The sequence below is a fragment of the Oncorhynchus mykiss genome, chromosome 23, assembly GCF_013265735.2.
Source record: "Oncorhynchus mykiss isolate Arlee chromosome 23, USDA_OmykA_1.1, whole genome shotgun sequence".
NCBI lineage: Eukaryota > Metazoa > Chordata > Actinopteri > Salmoniformes > Salmonidae > Oncorhynchus > Oncorhynchus mykiss.
In genome coordinates this window covers 32,734,474-32,759,775 of record NC_048587.1, presented here as the reverse complement: position 1 = coordinate 32,759,775, position 25,302 = coordinate 32,734,474, and the positions used below count along the sequence as shown (strand labels likewise).

General features: G+C 42.9%; 1 protein-coding gene across 5 annotated transcripts in view; it reads left to right on the top strand.

The window, feature by feature from the left end:
- Positions 1 to 25,302, top strand: part of LOC110502604 (zinc finger MIZ domain-containing protein 1) — a 204,859-nt gene that overhangs the window by 98,418 nt on the left and 81,139 nt on the right. For 4 of the 5 annotated variants that reach the window (XM_036960225.1, XM_036960222.1, XM_036960228.1 and 1 more), the window contains exon 3: positions 6,642 to 6,715. The exons of the other annotated variant lie outside the window; for it this stretch is intronic. The gene's annotated coding sequence lies outside the window, so the exon portion shown is untranslated. The remainder of the gene's footprint in view (positions 1 to 6,641; positions 6,716 to 25,302) is intronic. 5 annotated transcript variants of the gene reach the window in all.

Here is a 25,302-nt window from a genome sequence, read left to right as displayed (position 1 = left end):
AAACTATAGGTTATTTGAAGGTAATTAAATAACGTTCTGAGAACATTCGTTAAATGTTGTGAATATTTTGAACAAAATGTAAAGGTTATTTGGAGGTTTTTTAAAAACTTCCTTAAAACTTTCACTGAATGTTCAATAATAATTTTAATAACACTTATAGTTTAGTTTGGGTTAACTGTTTGAACTCCAAGCACAGATTGTAATAGAATGAATAGAACGGCATCCTCATTCCTGTCAATTATGGCATTATGGGTAGACTGGCGGTCATTCCGAGTGTACCCATAGGAGCAAAGCAGGAAGGGTGACAGCGTACAGCAAACCCCTGCACTGTGTGTGACTGTGAGAGCGAAGTCTTGCATCTCACTCATCTCAACATCTGCGGTGCTGCTCGTGGCAACGTCATTTCACTGAGTCCACCTTTAGCATAATTTGAATTAACATTCTTCAGTTTCATTATGTTGTTAAGAGTCCATGTTACAGCAGAAACAGACTCAACCGCACGAATGCCCTCCTGTCCTGTCTTCAGTCAAGCTTTTTTTTGTGGAATGAACAGCTAAGATGGTTATTTTATTTTCATGACATTCTTCATCCATAACCGCAGGTTACATGGTCATGTGGTAATTGTGCCAGCCCTAGTGTGTATGTATGTAGCTAGTCCATGACTGTCCCATTAAGAGATTTGCAGATAGCAGTTTGAGACGACCAAAAGTTGAGCAGCAATAGTCTTCTCTAATATACAGTTGAAGTCGGATGTTTACATACACTTAGGTTGGAGTCATTAAAACTCGTTTTTCAACCACTCCACAAATTTCTTGTTAACAAACTAGAGTTTTGGCAAGTCGGTTAGGACATCTAATTTGTACATGACACAAGTAATGTTTCCAACAATTGTTTACAGACAGATTATTTAACTTATAATTCACTGTATCACAATTCCAGTGGGTCAGAAGTTTACATACACTAAGTTGACTGTGCCTTTAAACAGCTTGAAAAATGCCAAAAAATTATGTCATGGCTTTAGAAGCTTCTGATATGCCAATTGACATAATTTGAGTCAATTGGAGGTGTACCTGTGGATGTATTTCAAGGCCTACCTTCAAACTCAGTGCCTCTTTGCTTGACATCATGGGAAAATCAAAAGAAATCAGCCAAGACCTAAAAAAAACTGTAGACCTTCTCAAGTCTGTTTTTTTCTTGGTAGCAATTTCCAAATGCCTGAAGGTACCACGTTCATCTCTACAAACAATAGGATGCAAGTATAAACCATGTGGGATCACGCAGCCGTCATACCGCTCAGGAAGGAGACGCGTTCTGTCTCTTGGAGATGAACGCACTTTGGTGTGAAAAGTGCAAATCAATCCCAGAACAACAGCAAAGGACCTTGTGAAGACGCTGGAGGAAACGGGTACAAAAGTATCTATATACACAGTAAAACGAGTCCTATATCGCCGTAACCTGAAAGGCCGCTCAGTAAGGAAGAAGTCACTGTTCCAAAACCTCCATAAAAAAAGCCAGACTATAGTTTGCAACTGCACATGGGGACAAAGATTGTACTTTCTGGTGAATGTCCTCTGGTCTGATGAAACAAAACTAGAACTGTTTGGCCATAATTACCATCGTTATGTTTGGAGGAAAAATGGGGAGGCTTGCAAGCCGAAGAACACCATCCCAACCGTGAAGCACAGGGGTGGGATCATCATGTTATGGGGGGGCTTTGCTGCAGGAGGGACTGGTGCACTTCACAAAATAGATGGCATCACGAGGAAGGAAAATTATGTGGATATATTGAAGCAACATCTCAAGATATCACTCCGGAAGTTAAAGCTTGGTCGCAGATGGGTCTTCCAAATCGACAATGACCCCAAGAATACTTCCAAAGTTGTGGCAAAATGGCTTAAGGACAACAAAGTCAAGGTATTGGAGTGGCCATCACAAAGCCCTGACCTCAATCCTATAGAAAATGTGAACTGAAAAAGCGTGTGCGATCAAGGACGCCTACCTGACTCAGTTACACCAGCTCTGTCAGGAGGAATGGGACGAAATTCACCCAACTTAATGTGCGAAGCTTGTGGAAGGCTACCTGAAACGTTTGACCCAAGTTAAAACCTGTCTGGGAACCCCGTTCCGCTAGCGGAACCCTTCGCCAACAGCCAATGAAATTGCAGGGCGCCAAATACAAATCAACAGAATTCTCATAAATAAAATTTCTCAAACATACAAGTATTAGGCACCATTTTAAAGATACAATTCTCGTTAATCCAGCCACAGTGTCAGATTTCAAAAATGCTTTCCAGCAAAAGCTCGACAAACGATTATGTTAGGTCACCACCAAGTCACAGAACAACCCAGCCATTTTTCCAGCCAAAGAGAGGAGTCACAAAAAGCACAAATATAGATCAAATTAATCACTAACCTTTGATGATCTTCATCAGATGACACTCATAGGACTTCATGTTACACAATACGTGTATGTTTTGTTCGGAGCTCAGAGCCCAAACCAGCCAAAATAAATATCCACCATGTTACGCAGTCAACATTAGTCTGAAATGGCATTATAAATATTCACTTATCTTTGATGATCTTCATCAGAATGCACTGCCAGGAATCCCAGTTCCACAATAAATGTTTGATTTGTTCGATAAAGTTAATCATTTATGTCCATATACCTCCTTTTGTTAGGGCGTTTGGTAAACAAATCGAAACGCGCGTGCAACTTCCAGCGGAAAGGTCTGACGAGAATTCCAAAAAGTTATATTAATGATCGTAGAAACATATCAAACAATGTATAGAATCAATCTTTAGGATGTTTTTATCATAAATCTTCAATAATGTTCTAACCGGAGAATTTCATTGTCTGTAGAAGAGTAATGTGAATGCGCGTGACTGAGCTCGTGGCTGCTGGCAGACCTCTGACTCATTCCCCTCTCATTCAGCCCCCCTTCATAGTCGAAGCATCAAACAACATTCTAAAGACAGTTGACATCTAGTGGAAGCCTTAGGAAGTACAACATAACCAATATCCCACTGTATCTTCAATAGGGGCTGAGTTGAAAAACTACAAACCTCAGATTTCCCACTTCCTGTTTGGATGTGTTTTTTTCCTGCCATATGAGTTCTGTTATACTTACAGACATCATTCAAACAGTTTTAGAAACTTTGGAGTGTTTTCTATCCAATACTACTAATTAGTATATTAGCATCTGGGACTGAGTAGGAGGCCGTTTACTCTGGGCACGCTTTTCATCCAAAAGTGAAAATGCTGCCCCCTTTCCCAATGAAGTTAAACAATTTAAAGGCATGCAACCAAACACTAGTTGAGTGTATGTAAACGTTTTGGATTTACTGAGACCATGACCTCTGTGAGCATACTTTTCTGGTGTCAAACCATTTATGAATACATGATACATTTTGAAAGCTGAGAAACAGCCATTTTACAAATAATATGGCATGCAATAGCACCACATGACTCAAATCAGTCAAGAAGAAACACCTGTGAAAATGTGCATCGGGACACTCTTTTTTCCCAAACAACTGATATTTACTGTGAATTAATTACATACGTTTTAGTTACCGGTGGTATTTTTCTAGAATTGAATGGAATTTTCTGTGATCAGACACTTTCTTATCTGGATGGTATATTGTTATTTATTTTTTATTTTTTTTTAATTTTACCCCTTTTTCTCCCCAATTTCGTGGTATCCAATTGTTGTAGTAGCTACTATCTTGTCTCATTGCTACAACTCCCGTACGGGCTCGGGAGAGACGAAGGTTGAATGTCATGCGTCCTCCGATACACAACCCAACCAGCCGTACTGCTTCTTAACACAGCGCGCATCCAACCCGGAAGCCAGCCGCACCAATGTGTCGGAGGCTACACCGTGCACCTGGCAACCTTCGCCACAGGAGTCGCTGGTGCGCGATGAGACAAGGAGATCCCTACCGACCAATCCCTCCCTAACCCGGACGACGCTAGGCCAATTGTGCGTCGCCCCACGGACCTCCCGGTCGCGGCCGGTTACGACAGAGCCTGGGTGCGAACCCAGGGACTCTGATGGCACAGCTGGCGCTGCAGTACAGCGCCCTTAACCACTGCGCCCCCCGGGAGGCCTTATCTGGATGGTATATTAAACACATACAGTACCAGTCAAAAGTTTGGACACACCTACTCATTCCAGGGTTTTTCTTTATTTTGACTATGTTCTACATTGTAGAATAATAGTGAAGACATCAAAACAATGAAATAACATATATGGAATCATGTAGTAACCAAAAAAGTGTTAAACAAATCAGAATATATTTTATATTTGAGATTCTTCAAAGTAGACACCCTTTGCCTTATTGAAAACTTTGCACACTCTTGGTATTCTCTCAACCGGCTTCCCCTGGAATCCTTTTCCAACAGTCTTGAAGGAGTTCCCACATATGCTGAGCGCTTTTTGGCTGCTTTTCCTTCACTCTACGCTACCGAGTGGTGCAGCTGTCTTTTTGATTACTACATGAATACATATGTGTTATTTAATAGTTTTGATGTCCTCACTATTATTCTACAATGTAGAAAACAGTAAAAATGAAGAAAAACCCTTGAATGAGTAGGTGTGTCCAAACGTTTGACTGGTACTGTGTATGCAGTGAAACATATTACAATTTGCATTTTTTTATAGGGAAAGATAAGGTTAGGGGACTACTGTCCCGTTCGTTGAATGGAGGAGACCAAGGCGCAGCGTGATTTGAATACATGATACTTTAATGAAGACGAAGAACACTTAACAAACTACAAAACAACAAATGTGAAGCTATATAATACTAGTGCAGACATAGACAATAACCCACGAAATACCCAAAGAAGATGGCTACCTAAATATGGTTCCCAATCAGAGACAACGATAAACAGCTGCCTCTAATTGAGAACCAATCTAGGCAACCATAGACATACATAAAAACCTAGATGGTAAACAACCCCATAAACCTACAAAACCCCTAGACAGTACAAAAACACGTTCATCACCCATGTCACACCCTGACCTTACCAAAACAATAAAGAAAACAAAGAATACTAAGGTCAGGGCGTGACAACTACCTTGCCTCAGCACTTTTTTCAGGTTTGACTATCATAACCACAACATTATATACAACATTCATTTCAGGGATATTGTCATCAAAATGAACTGGAATTACAAAATATTATTACAAGAACAAAGTATATAATAACAATATTAGGCTTTTACAACTTCTATAGCCTAATACACAAAGAGTCTGAATGGGAACAAATTAAAAGCATGCAAGAAAGGGGAAATGACCAGTGACAATCTGAGCTACTAGGTGGTTACTAGGAGTTCCTTTACTATGTATGGTATGCATATCTCTGTATGTGTCCTGTGAAGGTGTGATTGTTCATCAGCCCTGTTTGCAGCCTTGGCAGCATGTTGTCTCTCCAGCCCTTTCCTATGCTTGCCACCGTGGGGGCAGCTATTGACTGAATGGTTCACAGGTGACATGTCTATAGTGTCATCATGCTGCTACCCATACCTCTAATAAACGTTGTTCAAGATCAAAATACTTAAAATAGAGATGTGTCTATGTTACAAGTACATTTAGTATTATTGTATTGAATACATCTCTTTGCTTAGCTTTACTTCATGATGTTTTTCCATTCCTCTTTAATCTCTATTCATCTCTTATTAGAAACTATGAGAGTTCAAAAGGAGTCCATCTTCAAGTGGCTATTGTTTCTAGACTCAATCTGAAAGGCTTGCTGACAACAACAATCAATCTGAAAAGCTTGCTGAACATTCAGCAATATTTCTGTTTCATATTTGGTGACTATTGGTCATACTTTCTCCGTTGCTGTGTGGGGTTTTGGGATGGGAGAGGGTTGAGGCTTCTTCCGTGTAGAAATGTCTTGGTCAGCTGATCCAGTCTGTGATTGGCTGTTAACAAAATCAAGTGGGGTTTGGGAACTAGAGGGGCTGCTCTAATCCAAACCTTGTACCAGAAGCCTCTCTGGACACTACTGTACTTTACTACTGTACTTACTACAACAGGATCCAGTTTCAAAGAGTCTCGATGAGACGAGTCAAACGCTCCTCCAGCACGCCACAACAAGATACCAATACTTTGATGTTATCGCAAAAATATATATATATATATATCGATGGAAATAAAAAGTGATAATTTACAGTTGTTATTGTTCGTCTTTTGGAAGATTATGGAAGATCATATTTTACTACTAACCTGTCCGATAATAGTTACCAACGACAATGTATGCATCATCATAACATCCATCTACAATGAATTATGGTAAAGAACTCTCATTGAATTGTCATGCCAAACATGTTTGCAAGAGAGCAGAAACAGACTCAGACTGGTACCCAGGTTTGTTCCTCCTGCTCTGTAAAGTGTTGCAAAATGATGATAACTTTCCCCAAATCCAGAGGTTTTCCAGAAATCCTGGTTCCAGGCTTTCCTGCTTATACCCTTCTGATTCAGAGAATTTTCCAACCCAGGATTACTAAAAAAACGTGGGAATTTTGGGAACGTTATTGGAATTGTTCAACCCTACTCCTGTACCAAACCTAATATTTTCTACATGTTTTGTACTGAGTGGTCCTAATATGTTCTCTGTTTTCTGTTCTTCATTCCAGGCGTGTTTTATGATTGATGAGGAAGTAGCGAAGGCTTTGGTTAATAGGAAACACAGGAACCTCCCTCTCCGCTGGTAAGACATGGTGATTTACGAGCCCTCTCTGCTCATCATGCACAGCATCTGCTCTCACAGACAGACACAGTTGCATCCCAAATGGCACTCTATTCCCTATTTAGTGCACTACTTGTGCCCAGATGGAGGGACTTTAAAGAAAACAGAAGCCGTCCTGTTGGGTTTTTATGCTTGTCACAGACTTTGGAAATTGGGGTTGCTGTTTGAGCAACCAGAGAGGACAGGCAAATTACCATTTTGATTGGTATTGTTTTGGCTAGAAGAGAGGGGCTTTGACAAACTATTGCTTGACACTGTCCTTCCCTCCACACTCGACAAGGCATCTGTAGTTAGACCAGCCGCACCCTTTAGCCAAATGTACATCTACTGTGAAACCATCAAAGAAACCATCATCATAGAATAAGCATCATTGGTCCTTTGTTATGGTTGATTTAAAGAGGGTCACATGTTGGTTGTTTACATGAGAGTAACAGGGCCAGTATTCATAAAGAGTAGGAATGCTGATCTAAGATAATTGTAATCTAATTGTATTAATTGTTATCTAAAAGGTACAACTGATCCTAGATCAGCACTCTTACTCTAAATAGGGGCCCGGTCCTATTAGAAGCTAACCCAGATTACTCTCCCGTGAGTCCTGCAACGGGTGTAGTAGGGTGAAGCATTATCCTGGGTCAGTTTTGATTTTCCCCACTAATGATTAAGGTTTGGACTGAGGAGGGAAGCTGATCCTAGCTCTGTACCTAGGGTAAACCCTGGCGCTCTGAAACGTGAACAGCCTTGTAATTGCCAATGTTGAGCCAATTCTCATTTACCACCTCTGACTATTGATCTGTCTCTATCAATACCAATATCAATCTCCAGGAGAAGGCTATGGTTGTGTCCAAAATCGCACCCAATTTCCAATATAGTGCACTGGGCTCTGGTCAAAAGTAGTGCCCTATATAAGGAATAGGGTGCCATTTGGGACGTGGTCAACAACAAACCCCAGCTGCCTAGTTTCTCCCACCAAGTAATTGCAGCAGTAGAGAGCTAGCGTGTACCTAGCAAACAATGGAAACATGGCTGAATACAGAATACACACAAATGATCCTTTCATTACATGAGGGTATAGAGCAGTATACACACATTGGATGTGTTAATGTGTTGCTCTTTTCTTACCATCATGGTACTGACCATTCTTTCGGTGAGTATTCTTGCTGTGTTAATTACAGTGTTACAGGATGCAACATCTTTGTGTAGAACGTGTGTAGAACATCATCAGTGTTTATGTACATGTGATAAAACATCAAAGGCTGGAAGGTGAATATCTTGGGTGGTATTTTCACATTCTGCATTATGCTAATAAAGGGGAGGAGCCAGATTGCGAGAAGAGGGAAATATGAAGGGAGAGCGAGGGAGAGAGATGAGATAGGAGGAGAAGGAAAGAGGGAGAGAGAAAGACAGATGGAGCCTGAAGTGAATAATAGATGCAACCTGTGATTTGTGCGAAGAAAAGAAAGGAGAGAGGCTGAGAGAAACCTCAAGTCATGCATATCATATTACGCATTTTCCCGTTACCACATTTTTTTATCTTGTGTGTCTGTATGTGTGCAGTCACATTAGCCAGGATGGTTGCCGAGCTCTAGTGCTGAGCGATGAAATGTATTTTTTTTGTGCGGATATCAAACAACTAATTGACCGATGTCGGTTCAATTACTTAAATTACATTTAGTTCGTTTTTTGTGTGAGCTCAATACGCTGTTTCTCTAGAGAGAAATCGAATTATTCACAAGATAAATTTAGTCAAGAACCATAGGGACGTGGGCTGAAGGGAGTTGTAGTTTTCATTAGTCAAATATTCAACCTATTTCAGCGCAGAAACATGGTAACTAACTACAATGACCATAACCCATTGCGCACGTCCCAGACCCGGACAAAGACGGACAGCCTACATCTAGACCGCATGAGAGAGGATTGTACAGAACACAATGACGAGAGGGATAGAGACAGTTTGTTAAGTAGCTCTACCCGGTTGATAGTTGTGGTAGTTGGTAATAAGCAGTCTTGAAAGTATGCTTTATTTACTTTGAAGAACTATTACAATTATTTTGTCAGACAGCTCTGCAGCATACCTAAACAGCTACTAGCTAGCCAGATAGCTGTTAGCCTAGCTAAATAGGATGACTCAAAGACAGTACAGTATGGGGAGCACAGAGATAATGTTAGATAGTTGTCTGGCTGGCCTCTAGTGTCTGAGCAGAGATGGGAATGAAGGAATTAAAATCTAAGTAATATATTATTATTTATAGTAATTTTCTATTGATGTCTACCCAATGTGGACCTAACAGAGACAGTGGAATGGTTTCAATATTTAGACAATTGAATGTTCAGTATTTGTGGCTGTGGAATTCCCATTAAAAAGCCATAAAATCATTTTAATGTCATTATTTCATAATATATTTAATGTTTCAAAAAATGATCATAACCGAAATCAAAAACTGTGATTATTTTTTAAGAACCGGAACATAACTGAACCAACTTGGAAAAGCACTAGTCGCACAGCACTGCTCTGGAATGCCTTGTCTGGTATTTCCTGATTCTTCATAAACACACTGCGAGTGTGTCTGTGTGCATGTGCGCGCCTGTGCGTATATATGCAGATTGGATGTATTTCAGAACTGCACTGTTGACTCACTGCTCTGAAAAACAGCCTGTTTCTGTTAGCAGCTATTGGCTATTGCACCATCTCACAGAGGGAAGCTAGTCACTGTATCAGAATGAATCTGAATGAATAGCATCATTTCATCTAAATGAATAAAATCATCTGATTATGACAATGCCATGTGTTCTATTTCTACCTCTCTCCAGTCATTTAGTATTCTGATAAGTTGAGTGATAGTCAGTGATACTGTGTGTGTATGTGTGGTACTGCGTGTGTCTGTGTGGTACTGTCTGATACTGTGGCACTGTGTGGTACTGTATGTGTGGTACTGCGTGTGTCTGTGTGATACTGTGTGGTACACAGAGCTGAAGTCTTGATTGAGAGTCGTAATGCGCTCACTGCTTTTCACAGATTAGTAGGTCATTTCTGTGTCAAACTAAAAAGATTGATAGAGATTAAAAAGCAGTGTTGTCCGGTTATCCAACATGGCCTCACACAGACTAGTGTGTGTGTGTGTGTGTGTGTGTGTACTCCCGCATGTGTATGTGTGTCGATAATACGAGCACACGTGTCTGTGTGTCTGCTCCGTAAATGCGTATGTGAATAATGGGGTCATTCTTCAGCCTTCTTCTGTATGACTGGGCCGGTACAGTGGTGTGGTTTCCCCTCATGAGGCTGAGAGCAAGAGAGGGGGAGCTGGAAATAGCTGTGCCTGGGTCAGTAGCGCCACAGATGGGCCTCGGGGCCTCTCTCTCCCCCTGAACAGTCTGCCTGGATGGAGGTGCTGTCAGACAACCAGACCACCTTTTATCCAGGTCACATCACATGAATGATGAATAGGCTTCATTCAGTCAAACCAGGGTCGTATTCATTAGTGAAAAACATCGCAAAATATTTTTTGCAATGTCTTATTAAACAAATTCAGGTAGGCCCCTCCCTGTTTCAGCCTGTTTGCTTCCGTTTGGTTCCGTTTATTTTGTGTACTGTAAGCCCCAGGTAAGTCTCCTCACATATGTGCAGAAGTAGTATTGCTGATGTTGTGGTATACATATTTTATGTTGTATTCCATTTGGATCTTGGTTCATCATAACCTAACAACTTGGATAAATATACAATATTGATATGAACACAATTGTTATGCATATTCAAATCACACTCAATACTAATTCAAATGAAAGGGGGTCCTTAGAGCTGGGAGCAGAAGCTGTAGTGTACTATATTGTAGATGGTTGTGTACTGACAGTAGGTAGCCTTGACCAAGCAATTGATTTGGAGCATGGGCAGGTATTGCGTGTCACTCTGGAACATTGTGTCATAATGGGGGTCACACACTCACACTTGCACACCGGCTCGCACATGCACACACACACACATACACACACTGGCGCTGGATCTGAAGATTCAGTCAATTGGGTTACATTTGTTTATTGAAGGTGAAAAAGCAGCATGGTTGAGCCATGGGATATGGTCCCAGCAGCATTCGTAACCAAGCAGACTAAATCAGATTATCAAACATACAGTTAAGAGGATTATTTCAGATATTTTTTTCATTGGCCAGACACGAAATCTGCAATAAAAAATATATTATTTCAATTTTGTTTTTACTGTCCGTCTGTTTGTCCACCATTTTCTTTTGTCATATTTCCAATTGATAGTGTAGCCATTTTGAACTTGGTCAGACGTTTTCTAAATGCCATGTGAATTGGGGTTTGTGTGCATTAAGAGATCATTATTTAGCCCATCCCTGTTATAATGAGCCCAGTGAATCACACACACATGTTCTAATTTAGCGTATACAGCCTGTACACAGTCCCAGGACAAGGCTATGCCCATTAGTAGTATTTATTCATGATAACAGTATTTGTTAAAGGAGAGTGTTACAGCATTACAGATGTAACAATATCCTATTTCACGCATGGATACAAAAGCTCTTATGCATGTAGGCTACAGTACCTGCATCGGGATAGCAGCTAACCTGTTAGCTTCTGATATCAGACGGTGTACTTTGATAGCTAGGTGTGCGTCCTAAATAGCACCCTATTCACTATAGGGCTCTGGTCAAAAGTAGTGCCCTATATAGGGAATACGGTGCCATTGGGGACACACACATAGCTAACAAGCTCTGTAATCAGATCCAACCTAATCTGATAACTGCTTTTACAAGCTACCAGTTGTTGTATTTTGATGTGGAGAGGTAAGAGTGTTTGCAGAGCAATAGAGGGTAGATCTATCTGAAATGTCAATGGGGAAAATTATATTTTTAAATGTCAGTGTCAGACATAATCACAAGGAAGATGTACCTAGTGCTATATGGATACAACGTGTGTTTGTGTGTGTGTGTGTTCTGCAGCAGTGAAAGGCTGTATGTCAGCGCCACGGGGCAGTGAGACACAAAACAAAGCCTTAGTGAAGTAGCCTGCTAATAATCTGAGGGCCTGTATAATGTCTGGAGACATTCTTCCCAAAACGGTGCACGCACAAGCGCGCATGTCTTTCTCTCTCTGTCTCCTTTCTGCCTGGTCTGCTGCAGAAAAGCAGAAGTAATTTGTCAGGGGGGGATGGAAGGGGGGAATGAGGCAAAGGAGGGAATGAGGCAAAGTAGGGAAAAAGGCTGAAGTGGCCAGATTGAGTGGAGGAAGAGAGAGCAGCTCTTACAAGCTAACGTGTGGGCTAGTTCTGCTTCTCAAAGAGAGAGAGAGAATACACATACACAGTAGTATTTCAATCTTTAGAATTGTGTATAAAACACAAGCACTTCATGACCTATCGTTAGGCTGGACAATAGAACGAGTCAAAATTCACCCAAGGCTGAAAAACAGCAAAAGAGCGTTGGCTAAGCTGGAACACTAGCGCGAGCCCGTAGCAAATTAATGGAATTGAACGTTCAGAGCCTGTTTTGACTGGAGTGATGCTTAGAATTCCATTTCTCCCAAATGGCACAAAATAATATATCCTTTTTATCTTACCACTACAATCTGTTCGTCGGACAAAACTGGAAAAAAACAACTTGTGTAGAAAGTAAACATCCTCGATGGTGTCAACTGTGCTTATGTCTGCGTAATGAGAAAGTAGGGAAAAAATGCAAACTTCTTACTATTTCTGGTCTAGTGATTGATGACAAACAAGCTTGCTGCCCAGACTAACATAATTACTATGAGGAGATTATCCCGATTAAAATGGTGCACGACTTGAAAAAAACTAACTATACACATTGTGAGAAATTTGGCGAAATAGACCGGCATACCTCTACACAGGAAAACAATGGGGAGAGCTCAGCGTTCCAAGGGTACAAAGTATTTTGGGGCTAGCATTTGATGACAACTGAGCTCGCTGCCCAGACTTAAATAATTAGAAAGAGGAGATTCTCATGATTAAAATGGCGTCTGACTTGAAAAAAATCTAAATATACACATTGCGAGATATTTGGCGAAATAGACAGACATGTCTATATTTCCCCTATAAGAAAGAATGGGACAACCTCAGAGTACCATGAGTCAGTTTTTGTTGTTGTTTACATTTGAACTATAAACGACGTGAGCAGGTCTCATTGCCAACAATAGCGAAGCAGGCATCGTGATGTTGAACAATAAGCTGGGAATAAAACTTTCAGAAGGCGAGTTGGTGCCACGGTGCTCAATAGAACTAATGGAGCTGGTAGGGTTAAAAATGCCTTAAAATAAGGCCTGTTTATTCGTGATTACTTCAAAAACGACGGCAAGCAGCTGGGAAATATGGTCATATTATGAAACTGGGCTCCATGGCGGATGCAAAGAACTTGTTTTTATCAGAAAAAAGCGTTGTTAAAAATGTCATGTGTCCAGCCTACTATCGTGATTCTCCACAGTAAATCCTCCTGGCACGCTGTGTTGTGTTGAACCCTCCCTGCCTCACTGTGCCACATGACCAGAGCCCTATAGAGTAGAGGAAGGGATGTCCAGTTCTGTCTGGCTCTGACTGGGACTAACCTAACGCCACACATAACAGGGATAAAGCCGCTTTCACCAGGATTATAACGGCCTGTCCCTGTACTGTATACCTCTCTATATCTGGGAGAGAAGAGAGAGCTGCACACCCACTCACCACAGATCATCTTTCATCTCCAAATCTGCTTTGGCTACGGGGGTGAGGTTGTGTGTGGGGGGAGTACACATACAGGCAGGCACAAAAGCAGACACACACACACACACACACACACACACACACACACACACACACACACACACACACACACACACACACACACACACGCTTGCAGCTGTTGCTGATGATGTAATCTCTGATTCGGACTGCCTTTTGTTTCACAGACTGAACATGGAGCGGAGTGGGCAGCGTTATGGCTGTCTTACAACACACACACACCCACGCGCATGCACGCACGCAGACAGCTTGCACACACACACACATACATGCACGCACATAGTCATATGCACGCGCATAAACCTGCATTTGTTGACGGAAACTCTGGAAAGGGTCCTAAGTGGAGTATTTAGTCTCGGACAGTATCTGAGCTCAGAAAGCTGGCATTTCACTATTTATTCCACATGAACTCTCTCATGGAAACACCCAAGGGGTTATACAACTACCGGAACACACTATACAGTAATTATCCTCCTCTTCACCAGACAATTGACACCTCACAGTCATCTGTTGATTAAAATCATGAGAGGGCTGAACAACATTCATAAGAGTATATGGACGTAGGAGTATTCACAAATATTTCAGTGAAACACGGCTTTGAAACTAGCATGATCATATGGAACCTACTGTCCACCTCTGACCCCCCCGCTTGAGTCAGAGCTGGAGTTGGTGGTTTGAAGAGCTTAATTGGCACTGTGTGTGTGCGTGCGTGTGAGTTTAAAGGAGATGAGAATGTTGACCGCATAAATAGCTGTGTAGAAGGACTCTGTGTGTGTCTGTATCAACAAGATCTCATAGTTTCTCATCCGAAATTTGACGTATTATGGATTGAACGTCTATTTTTACTCATTCATTCTGCGTGGTTACAGGGTTAAAACAGAAACAACTCAAAGGTTAACAGTATAGGCATTCATTCCGAGTGGTTAAGGTTAGGGCTATGGTTTAAGGAAAGCTTAACTCTAGAACAGCCTGGCCTTTCAGCCTACAATACCCGCTAGAAAACGTGGCCGGGCGTCTCCTTTAGCATCAGAGCCATATCAACTCACAAGGTGCGCAAACATAAAGGCTTTTGATAAATAGTACAGAAACTATTAGAAAGGATTCATTGCATGAATAAAACAAATAGATAGAGTCAAGGATATGTTAACTATACTTCTACTAAGTCCTAGAAGAAACATAGTCTTTTCGTTTCACAATAAAACATAATAATGACACAACCAGCCAGGTGAAATGACTTGCTGTATTCCTAAACAAAAGCACCAGTGCATGAACAATATGTAAAGAATGACTTGTATAAATAAATAGCTTATTTGAATTTTACGTTTTTTATGTTACTCGTTTTTGCTCTAGTAGCCAGATCAATGCTGCCGCACGAGCGATCATGTGCTGAATGTATGGACAGCACAGATATTCTCGGAAAAATAGCCATTTGGAAATAGAGCTGGAACTCTTGAATTATGAGAGTTATTTGACAAAGGTAAGTCATAGAAACTGCGGAATATGTTCTAATACTACTGTATATAGAAATCACAATGTTTTACCTGCATGTGACTGAAAGTGATGATCCTGTCCCTGCATCTGTTAATTACAAGCTGCGCCCATCTCTTCATGTACAATTTAACAACTGATAGGCCTAATATTGTCACTCATCAGAATATTGAAAATGTAATCTTGTCTATAGGCTAACTCTTATGTGTGAAATTAGTTTTGGTATAGTTTGGGTGTAGTTTTGGTATAGACTTGCATCATTTGTTTTCCCCTCATCAAGTTGGATAGAGTCAAATATATGTTTTGCATTATTCTAAAAGCCTACTGCAACACATAGCATTTTTATCGTTTCCCTTACAAAACATTTGATTTGTAAGAGATTTACAGTAAATTCAACAGTCATGTAAACAGCTTATTTTTACAAAGTAAAACGTGAAAGAGAATGGTATCAACACCCAAGGCATTCGGTCAAATTATTTGCTGCTGATAAATAGGCATAACACAAACTCATCATTACACTATTGTTATTTTAAATTAAATCAACCTCTTCACCCTCCTTATCATTCAGTTAGGACAAATTTAAATTCAATTGTGAAGTAAGGTGCACAAGTATCGTCCATTGAACCATTATTCATTCAGTTGCTAGCTAATTTGTCCTATTTATCTAGCTTGCTGTTGCTAGCTAATTTGTCCTGGGATATAAACATTGAGTTGTTATTTTACCTGAAATACAAGGTCCTCTACTCTGACAATTAATTCACACATAAAATGGTCAACTGAATAATTTCTAGTCATCTTTCCTCCTTCCAGGCTTTTTCTTCTTTGGACTTTAAATGACAATTGGCATCTAACTTTCAAAGTTACCGCGACGTCCGACCGAACTCAGTTCATCTTTCAATCACCCACGTGGGTATAACCAATGAGGAGATGGCACGTGGGTATTTGCTTATATAAACCAATGAGGAGATGGGAGAGGCAGGACTTGCACACAAATAGAACTGACTTCTATTTTAGCGCTTGTTGGCACAATAATTTAATAACATGTATGTTTACATTTATTTTGCAATGCTCGCGCACACGACATGAGCGGTGTGGTCAGCATGTTAGGAATGGGTGTGGTCAGCATGTTAGGAATAGGTGTGGTCAGCATGTTAGGAATAGGTGTGGTCAGCATGTTAGGAATAGGTGTGGTCAGCATGTTAGGAATAGGTGTGGTCAGCATGTTAGGAATAGGTGTGGTCAGCATGTTAGGAATAGGTGTGGTCAGCATGTTAGGAATAGGTGTGGTCAGCATGTTAGGAATAGGTGTTGTCAGCATGTTAGGAATAGGTGTGGTCAGCAGGTTAGGAATAGGTGTGGTCAGCATGTTAGGAATAGGTGTGGTCAGCATGTTAGGAATAGGTGTGGTCAGCATGTTAGGAATAGGTGTGGTCAGCATGTTAGGAATAGGTGTGGTCAGCATGTTAGGAATAGGTGTGGTCAGCATGTTAGGAATAGGTGTGGTCAGCATGTTAGGAATAGGTGTGGTCAGCATGTTAGGAATAGGTGTGGTCAGCATGTTAGGAATAGGTGTGGTCAGCAGGTTAGGAATAGGTGTGGTCAGCATGTTAGGAATAGGTGTGGTCAGCATGTTAGGAATAGGTGTGGTCAGCATGTTAGGAATAGGTGTGGTCAGCATGTTAGGAATAGGTGTGGTCAGCATGTTAGGAATAGGTGTGGTCAGCATGTTAGGAATAGGTGTGGTCAGCATGTTAGGAATAGGTGTTGTCAGCATGTTAGGAATAGGTGTGGTCAGCATGTTAGGAATAGGTGTGGTCAGCATGTTAGGAATAGGTGTGGTCAGCATGTTAGGAATAGGTGTGGTCAGCATGTTAGGAATAGGTGTGGTCAGCAGGTTAGGAATAGGTGTGGTCAGCATGTTAGGAATAGGTGTGGTCAGCATGTTAGGAATAGGTGTGGTCAGCATGTTAGGAATAGGTGTGGTCAGCATGTTAGGAATAGGTGTGGTCAGCATGTTAGGAATAGGTGTGGTAAAACAGGTAAAAAGGCTCCAAATACTTTTCTGTTTGTGATTTAAAAAGTCTGACAAATTAGCAGTGTAAAATACAAACATTTAGGAAAAGGACAAGGAGCACGTAATAGCTTTTTTGGGGGCATATATTTTTATGTCATGGCTTTAGAAGCTTCTGATAGGCTAATTGACATCATTTGAGTCAATTTGAGGTGTACCCGTGGATGTATTTCAAGGCCTACCTTAAAACTCAGTGTCTCTTAGCTTGACATCATGGGGAAATCAAAAGAAATCAGCCAAGACCTCAGAAAAACAATTGTAGACCTCCACAAGTCTGGTTCATCCTTGGGAACAATTTCCAAATGCCTGAAGGTACCAGGTTCATCTGTACAAACAATAGTACGCAAGTATAAACACCATGGGACCAAGCAGCCGTCATACCGCTTAGGAAGGAGACGCGTTCTGTCTCCTAGAGATGAACGTACTTTGGTGCGAAAAGTGCAAATCAATCCCAGAACAACAGCAAAGGACCTTGTGAAGATGCTGGAGGAAACAAGTACAAAAGTATCTATATCCACAGTAAAACGAGTCCTATGTCGACATAAACTGAAAGGCCGCTCAGCAAGGAAGAAGCCACTGTTCCAAAACCCCATCCAAAAGCCAGACTACGGTTTGCAACTGCACATGGGTACAAAGATCATACTTTTTTGGAGAAATGTCCTCTGGTCTGATGAAACAAAACTAGAACTGTTTGGCCATAATTACCATCATTATGTTTGGAGGAAAAAGGGGGAGGCTTGCAAGCCGAAGAACACCATCCCTACCGTGAAGCACGGGGGTGGGAGCATCATGTTGTGGGGGTGCTTTGCTGCAGGAGGGACTGGTACACTTCACAAAATAGATGGCATCATGAGGCAGGGAAAATTATGTGGATATATATATATTTTTTTTTTACCCCCTTTTCTCCCCAATTTCGTGGTATCCAATTGTTAGTAATTACTATCTTTTCTCATCACTACAACTCCCGTACGGGCTCGGGAGAGATGAAGGTTGAAAGCCATGCGTCCTCCGAAACACAACCCAACCAAGTCGCACTGCTTCTTAACACAGCGCGCATCCAACCCGGAAGCCAGCCGCACCAATGTGTCGGAGGAAACCCCGTGCACCTGGCGTCCTGCACCTGGCGCCCGGCCCGCCACAGGAGTCGCTAGTGCGCGGTGAGACAAGGATATCCCTACCGGCCAAACCCTCCCTAACCCGGATGATGCTAGGCCAATTGTGCGTCGCCCCACGGACCTCCCGGTCTCGGTTTATGTGGATATATTGAAGCAACATCTCAAGACATCAGTCAGGAAGTTAAAGCTTGGTTGCAGATGGGTCTTCCAAATGGACAATGACCCCAAGCATACTTCCAAAGTTGTGGCAAAATGGCTTAAGGAAAACAAAGGCAGGGTATTGGAGTGGCCATCACAAAGCCCTGAACTCAATCCTATAGAAAATTTGTGGGCAGAACTGAAAAAGCGTGTACTAGCAAGGAGGCCTACAAACCTGACTCAGTTACACCAGCTCTGTCAGGAGGAATGGGCCAAAATTCACCCAACTTATTATGGGAAGCTTGTGGAAGGGTATCTGAAACGTTTGACCCAGGTTAAACAATTTAAAGACAATACTACCAAATACTAATTGAGTGTATGTAAACTTTTATTTGTTTTTTCACCTATTTTTTCTCTCTAATTTCATGGTTTCCAATTGGTAGTAGTTACAGTCTTGTCTCATCGCTGCAACTCCCGTATAGATTCAGGAGAGGCGAAGGTCAAGAGCCACAAACACAACCCAACCATTCCCGCACTGCTTCTTGACACAATGCCCATCCAACCCAGAAGCACCAATGTGTCTGAGGAAACACCATACACCTGGCAACTGTGTCAGCATGCACTGTGCCCGGCCCGCCACAGGAGTCACTAGTGCACGATGAAACAAGGATATCCCTGCCGGCTAAACCCTCCTCTAACCCGGACGACGCTGGGCCAATTGTTGCCCACCCCATGGGCCTCCCGGTCGCGTCCGGCTGCGACAGATCCTGGGCTCGAACCCAGAATCTCTGGTGGCACAGCTAGCACTGCAGTGCCTTAGACGACTGCGCCACTCAGGAGGCCTGTATGTAAATGTCTGACCCACTGGGAATGTGATGAAAGAAATAAAAGCTGAAATAAATCATTCTCTCTACTATCGTTCTGACATTTCACATTTTTAAAATAAAGTGGTGATCCTAACTGACCTAAGACAGGGAATGTTTGCTAGGATTAAATGTCAGGAATTGTGAAAAACTGAGTTTAAATGTATTTGGCTAAGGTGTATGTAAACTTCCGACTTCAACTGTAGCTGTTCTAGTGTTAAAGATGCACTATGCAGAAATCACTACTCCATTTCCTTGTTGCTAATATTCTATTAGTTCCCTTAATTTCAGTTTATGTGACAAAACAAGCAAGTATAGTGTAGAGAATCATTGTACCATCTAAACCACTGTGAAATATATTTTTTATATCCAAAAACATAGTATTTTCAGCTGTTTAAAGCTGGTGTACAAAACCTAAACTAAAAGACACTAAAACAAAACTTAAGAACGGGAATGATAGACATAGCGCACATAGAACAGATCTACCGCTTCTTAGAGTTGCTTTCAATGAGAATGACATGTCTATAACACACATGTCTATTAGAATTTGGTCCGGTCGCCCTAAAAGTTACATATTGTAGCTTTAAAACAAAATAATTACCATTAAGTTTCATCAAGTATTCTCACGGCTTGCTACAGCATTGTGAGCTACTGTGGCGCTGTGATCTGAGCAGTGTGTTTTGGCTCCGAGCATCAGTAGTTTGCGCCCAGTGCTGGGCAATGGTTTTTATTTTATTATTATTTTTATATGCCAAGGAAGGCATATATCAACGTCTGAAATCGAAGTCTATTTCTAGTGATCAGGCTGGTCTGTGTAGGCGAAGTGAATGTGGGTGCCTGGTTGCCTGTGATACAGAGGCCCATGGGGGATTGTATATACTATGTGATGGAGAGAACCATGTTTCTTTAATGACACTGAGAGGACAGCTTTGGTGTGGGCTCATTGTTTCCTCTTACCCCTCTTCTACTCTTTACCCTCTTCTCTCCTCTTCCCCCTCTTATCCCCTCTTATTCCTCTTCTCTTCTCTCCTCCTCCTCTTCCTCTTTGCCTCTTCCCCCTCTTCTCCTCTTTCCCGTCTTCTCCTCTCCCCTCATTCTCTCCCCATCCCCCTCTTCTCTCCCCATCCCCCTCTTCTCTCCATATTCCCCTCTTCTCTCTTCTTCCCCCTCTTCTCTCTTCTTCCCCCCTTTCTCTCCTCTTCCACCTATTTTCTCCTCTTCCACCTCTTTTCTCCTCTTCTACCTCTTCTCTCCTCATCCCCCTCTTCTCTCCTCATCCCCCTCTTCTCTCCAGGAATCTGGTCATTAGTGCTGTATTGTAGATGTGTGTGGACCAAAGTCTGACTGTGTGTTTGTGTCACCCCCCCCCCCACCACAGCTGTATGGAATCATCACAGTCACTATAGCACCAAGGCACAGGGCACTTATAGAAACATTCACCACACCTTGTCTACAGCTGTAGATTCTTAAAAAATATATGTTTTAGTTTTCTCTCTGTGTGTGTGAGTGAGTGAGTGAGTGTGTGTGTGTGTGTGGCAGCCAGAGGGCTAGTTGTCTTCAGGGTTAAGGCTGGAGTGGAAACACAGAGTGTTAGGTTTCAACCTGGACTAACAGGCTTTAGACTGGGCATCTATAGGGGTGAGAGGTCAGAGGTTATACTGGGAGGTATAGTGGAGGACACACTCAAGCACCCACCCACAAACACCCGGTAGCATTCACATCTGTAGCCATGAAGTGCTCACATCAACACCATCATCCCAGACACCCTGGACCCACTCCAATTCGCATTGGTGCCCCAACTGATCCACAGATGACGTATTCTCTATTGCAATCCACACTGCCCTGTCCCACATGGAAATGAGGAACATCTATGTGAGAATGCTGTTCATTGACTACAGCTTAGCTTTCAACATCAGTGTACCCTACAAGCACATCACTAAGCTAAGGACCCTGGGATTAAACACCTCCCACTGCACCAGGATCCTGGACTTCCTGACGGGACGCCCCCAGGTGGTGAGGGTAGGCAACAACACATCTGCCGTGCTGACCCTAAACACGAGTGTCCCTCAAGGGTGCGTGCTCAGTCCCCTCCTGTACTCCCTGTTCACCCACGACCGTGTGGCCGCGCACGACTCCAACACCATCATTAAGTTTGCAGGCGACACGAGTGGGGTAGGCCTGATCACAGACGACAATGAGACAACCTATAGACCGGGCATCTGTGTGGCAGTGTGGTACCAGGACTACATCAATGTCAGCAAGACAAAGGAGCTGATCGTGGACAACAGGAACTGTAGGGCCAAGCACACCCTCATCTACATCGACGAGGCAGTTGTGGAACAGGTCGAGAGCTTCAAGTTCCTCGGTGTATAGATCACTAAACAACTATCATGGTCCACACACATCAACTCAGTCTTGAAGAGAGGTACGACAATGCCTCTTCCCCCTCAGGAGGCTTAAAAAATGTGGCATGGGCCCTCAGATCCTCAAAAAGTTCTACAGCTGCACCATTGAGAGCGTCTTGACTGGCTGCATCACCGCTTTGTATGGCAACAGGTTGGCATTCGACCGCAAGACTCAATCCGAGGATGGTGAGTACCACTACATTAATGGGGCCCCCGAGGACCTCTATACCAGGTGGTGTCAGAGGAAGGCCTGAAAATGATCAAAGACTCCAGCCACCAAAGTTATAGACTGTTCCCTCTGCTAATGCACGGCAAGCAGTACCGATGCACCAAGTATGGAACCAACAGGACCCTGAACAGCTTCTACCCCAAGCTACAGTATAAGACTTCTAAATAGTTAGTTAAATAGTTAACCAACAACTACCCGGAAGATCTGCATTGACCTTTTTTGCACTAATCTCTTTTGACTCATCACATATGCTGTTAGTGTTTATTATCTATCCTGTTGCCTAGCCACTTTATCCCTACCTACCTCAATTACCCCTGCACATCAACACGGTACTGGTACCCCGTGTATATAGCCAGGTTATAGTTAGTTACTCATTGCGCATTTATTCCTTGTTATTATTTTTCTATTATTCATATTTTTTCCCCTCTCTGCATTGTTGAGAAGGGCCCGTAAGTAAACATTTCACTGTTAGTCTACCTACACCTGTTGTTTACCAAGCATGTGAAAAATAAAATGTAATGTGATTTGACACACACTCACACACACACACACACACTAACAGTAGAGAAAGTAGAGAAACCAGGCTGCATTGACCCAGCTTTGCCCACCCCAAGCTAAATTATACTCTCCTTGATGTAAGGGATGTACTGGTGTGTACTTTATGTGTGTGTGTTTATATGTGCTTGTGTAAGTCTCTGAGATTGTGTTCTTGTGAGGAAAGAATGGGGTGGTGTGTGCGCACACACACACACACACACACACACACACACACACACACACATACACAGACACACAGACAGAGCTCCCAGTCCTCTCAGCTCTGTGTGCATCGACCAGGCTCGGTAATGGAGAAACGCCTGCCCAGCAAACAAAATCAATTCCGTCTTTTTTCTCTTCCAACCTGCTCTCGTTATCTGCAATAAATGCAAAACACACAAAGCAGAGCAGCAACTGAACATAAACACACCCATCTCGGGCCTCCCGAGTGGTGCAGTGGTCTAAGGCGTCACTACAGATCCCGGGCTGTGTCACAACTGGCCGTGACCCGGAGACCCATGAGGCGGCGCACAATTGGCCCAACGTCGTCCGGGTTAGGGGAGGGTTTGGCCGGCCGGGATTTCCTTGTCCCATCGCGCCTTAGCGACTCCCTGTGGCGAGCCGGGCGCCTGCAAGCTGACTTCAGTCGCCAGCTGGACGATGTTTCCTCCGACACATTGGTGCGGCTGGCTTCCGGGTTAAGCGAGTAGTGTGTCAAGAAGCAGTGCGGCTTGGCAGGGTTGTGTTTCGGAGGACGCATGGCTCTCGACCTTCACATCTCCCGAGTCCGTAGAGGAATTGCATCAATGGGACAAGACTGTAACTACCAATTGGATATCATGAAATTGGGGAGAAAAAGGGGTAAAAAAGTATAAAAGAAAAAAGAAACAAACAGATTTCTGGAAAACCTGGGAATTTTGGGAAAGTTACCATCATTTAGCAACCCAGGTTTTGCTTCATAACTGGTTTCTTAAAGGTCAATACAGATAATGAAGGAAGTGTCATATTTCTGTGAAAAACTGCGTATCTCCTGAGTGATTGTTTATTTTTGGTCACTCCAGTTAAGGCCAGTTCCAGGGATAACAAGGGATAAGATCAAGCCTTTTTTTCTGTTATGCAAGTCTCTCTCTCTTTCTCTCTCTCCCCCCTCTCTCTTTCTCTCTCTTCCCCCCTCCACTTCTCTCTCTTTCTCTCGCTCTCTTTCTCTCACCCCCCCCTCTTTCTCTCCCTATCGCAGGGTAGTGATTGGGATTATAGCAGGGCAGATTAGCGGGTGGCTGTACACTCTGTCTACTGTCAGAAAATCTAATTCATTTGTGTGATCCAGATGCTTTCCCTCAGCCGCCGTGTCTAAGGATTGTGTGTGTGTGCGTGTCCAGCCACAGCAGGGATAATCTTGTCCTCCCGCCACCACCGCAGCAGGGCAGTTGGACAGCTTTCCTCCGACTGAGAGGAGAAAGAGGAGAGTAGATAGAGAGAGAGCAATGAGAGAGCAGAGAGAGCACTGAGAGAGCAGAGAGAGCACTGAGAGAGCAGAGAGAGAGCACTGAGAGAGCAGAGAGAGAGCACTGAGAAAGCAGAGTAAGCACTGAGAGCAGAGATAGATAAATGAGAGCAGAGAGAGCACTGAGAGCAGAGATAGAGAAATGAGAGCAGAGAGAGAGCAATGAGAGCAGAGAGAGAGACATGAGAGCAGAGAGAGCACAGAGAGAGCACTGAGAGCAGAGAGAGCACTGAGAGCAGAGAGAGAGCACTGAGAGCAGAGAGAGAGCACTGAGAGCAGAGAGAGAGCACTGAGAGCAGAGAGAGAGCACTGAGAGCAGAGAGAGAGAAATGAGAGCAGAGAGAGAGCAATGAGAGTAGAGAGAGAGCAGAATACTGTGACTTCAGAGAGCCATAACAGGCCAAATCTGGGACAGTCACTCAGTCAGTACTAATTCAAAGGGGATAGGGGCTACGGGTTGATTTGGGATTGGGCAGTGCACTAGAGACCGGGACTTACGTTAAAGAATGGGGCTGGTAGAAGGGGACTTGGCCGAGCGTTTGTGGAATAGGCTTGGTCTGCCGTTTGGCTAATAAAATGAAATAAATAAAGTGGGCTGTGACTGGGCTGGTAGGGAGACGGTCTGGTTCATTTCAGAGCCTTTTGTGCTGCGGTTTATCCACTCACACGCGGTGAGGTGTTCATAAGAGTGTTCCGAGGTGGCGAAGCCAAGAAGCCAAGCGTTGTGCCCTCTGACAAGGAGAGCCAGCCTCACACTGTCTCTAAGCCCGTGTCCCAAATGGCCCCCTGTTCCCTACATAGTGATTACTTTTGACCAGAGCCCTATAGACCCCGGTTAAATGTAGCGCACCATATAGACAACTGGGTGCCATTTGGGATGGATTCTAATAGTGGCAGAACGGGCTTCACATTTCTTAATTCACGTAACCTGCCGTGCCTGTGCTGCCTGACACCACTGTATCAAAGCCCTGTAATGCTATAATGCCAGAGTTCCTCTCGTTGCTGCTTTGAGGTCAACAGGAACATAATGATCTGCTTGAGGGTCAGAGGACTTTACTACTTTTGGTGGCCTTTTCTCACTAACGGTCCTCCCGGTATTAACTTCTGTTGGTGTGTGTTGAGGCATCTGCATGCTTCCCAGCTGAAACGGTTCACAAGAGTTGGTGCATATTTTTGTTTCGGTTGTTTGGGGCACGCATCTGTTTCTTGAGGCATGCCGAAATTCGGAGTCGAAGTCTACGTCGGTGATTGGTCAACAGTAGGGATTCTTCAATCATTTCTTTGACTTTTTTTCATGTACATTTTGTCATTGAGAAATACTGCACCAAACATCTTAGTTAGATCTTCGGCAAAAAGGTCAAAATAAATGACCGATTTCTTTAGATATGTTAGATGCACTCTGACTATTTTGAGGAAGCGTATACTGGCTACTGCATCTCAAAATGGACAAACAGTACTA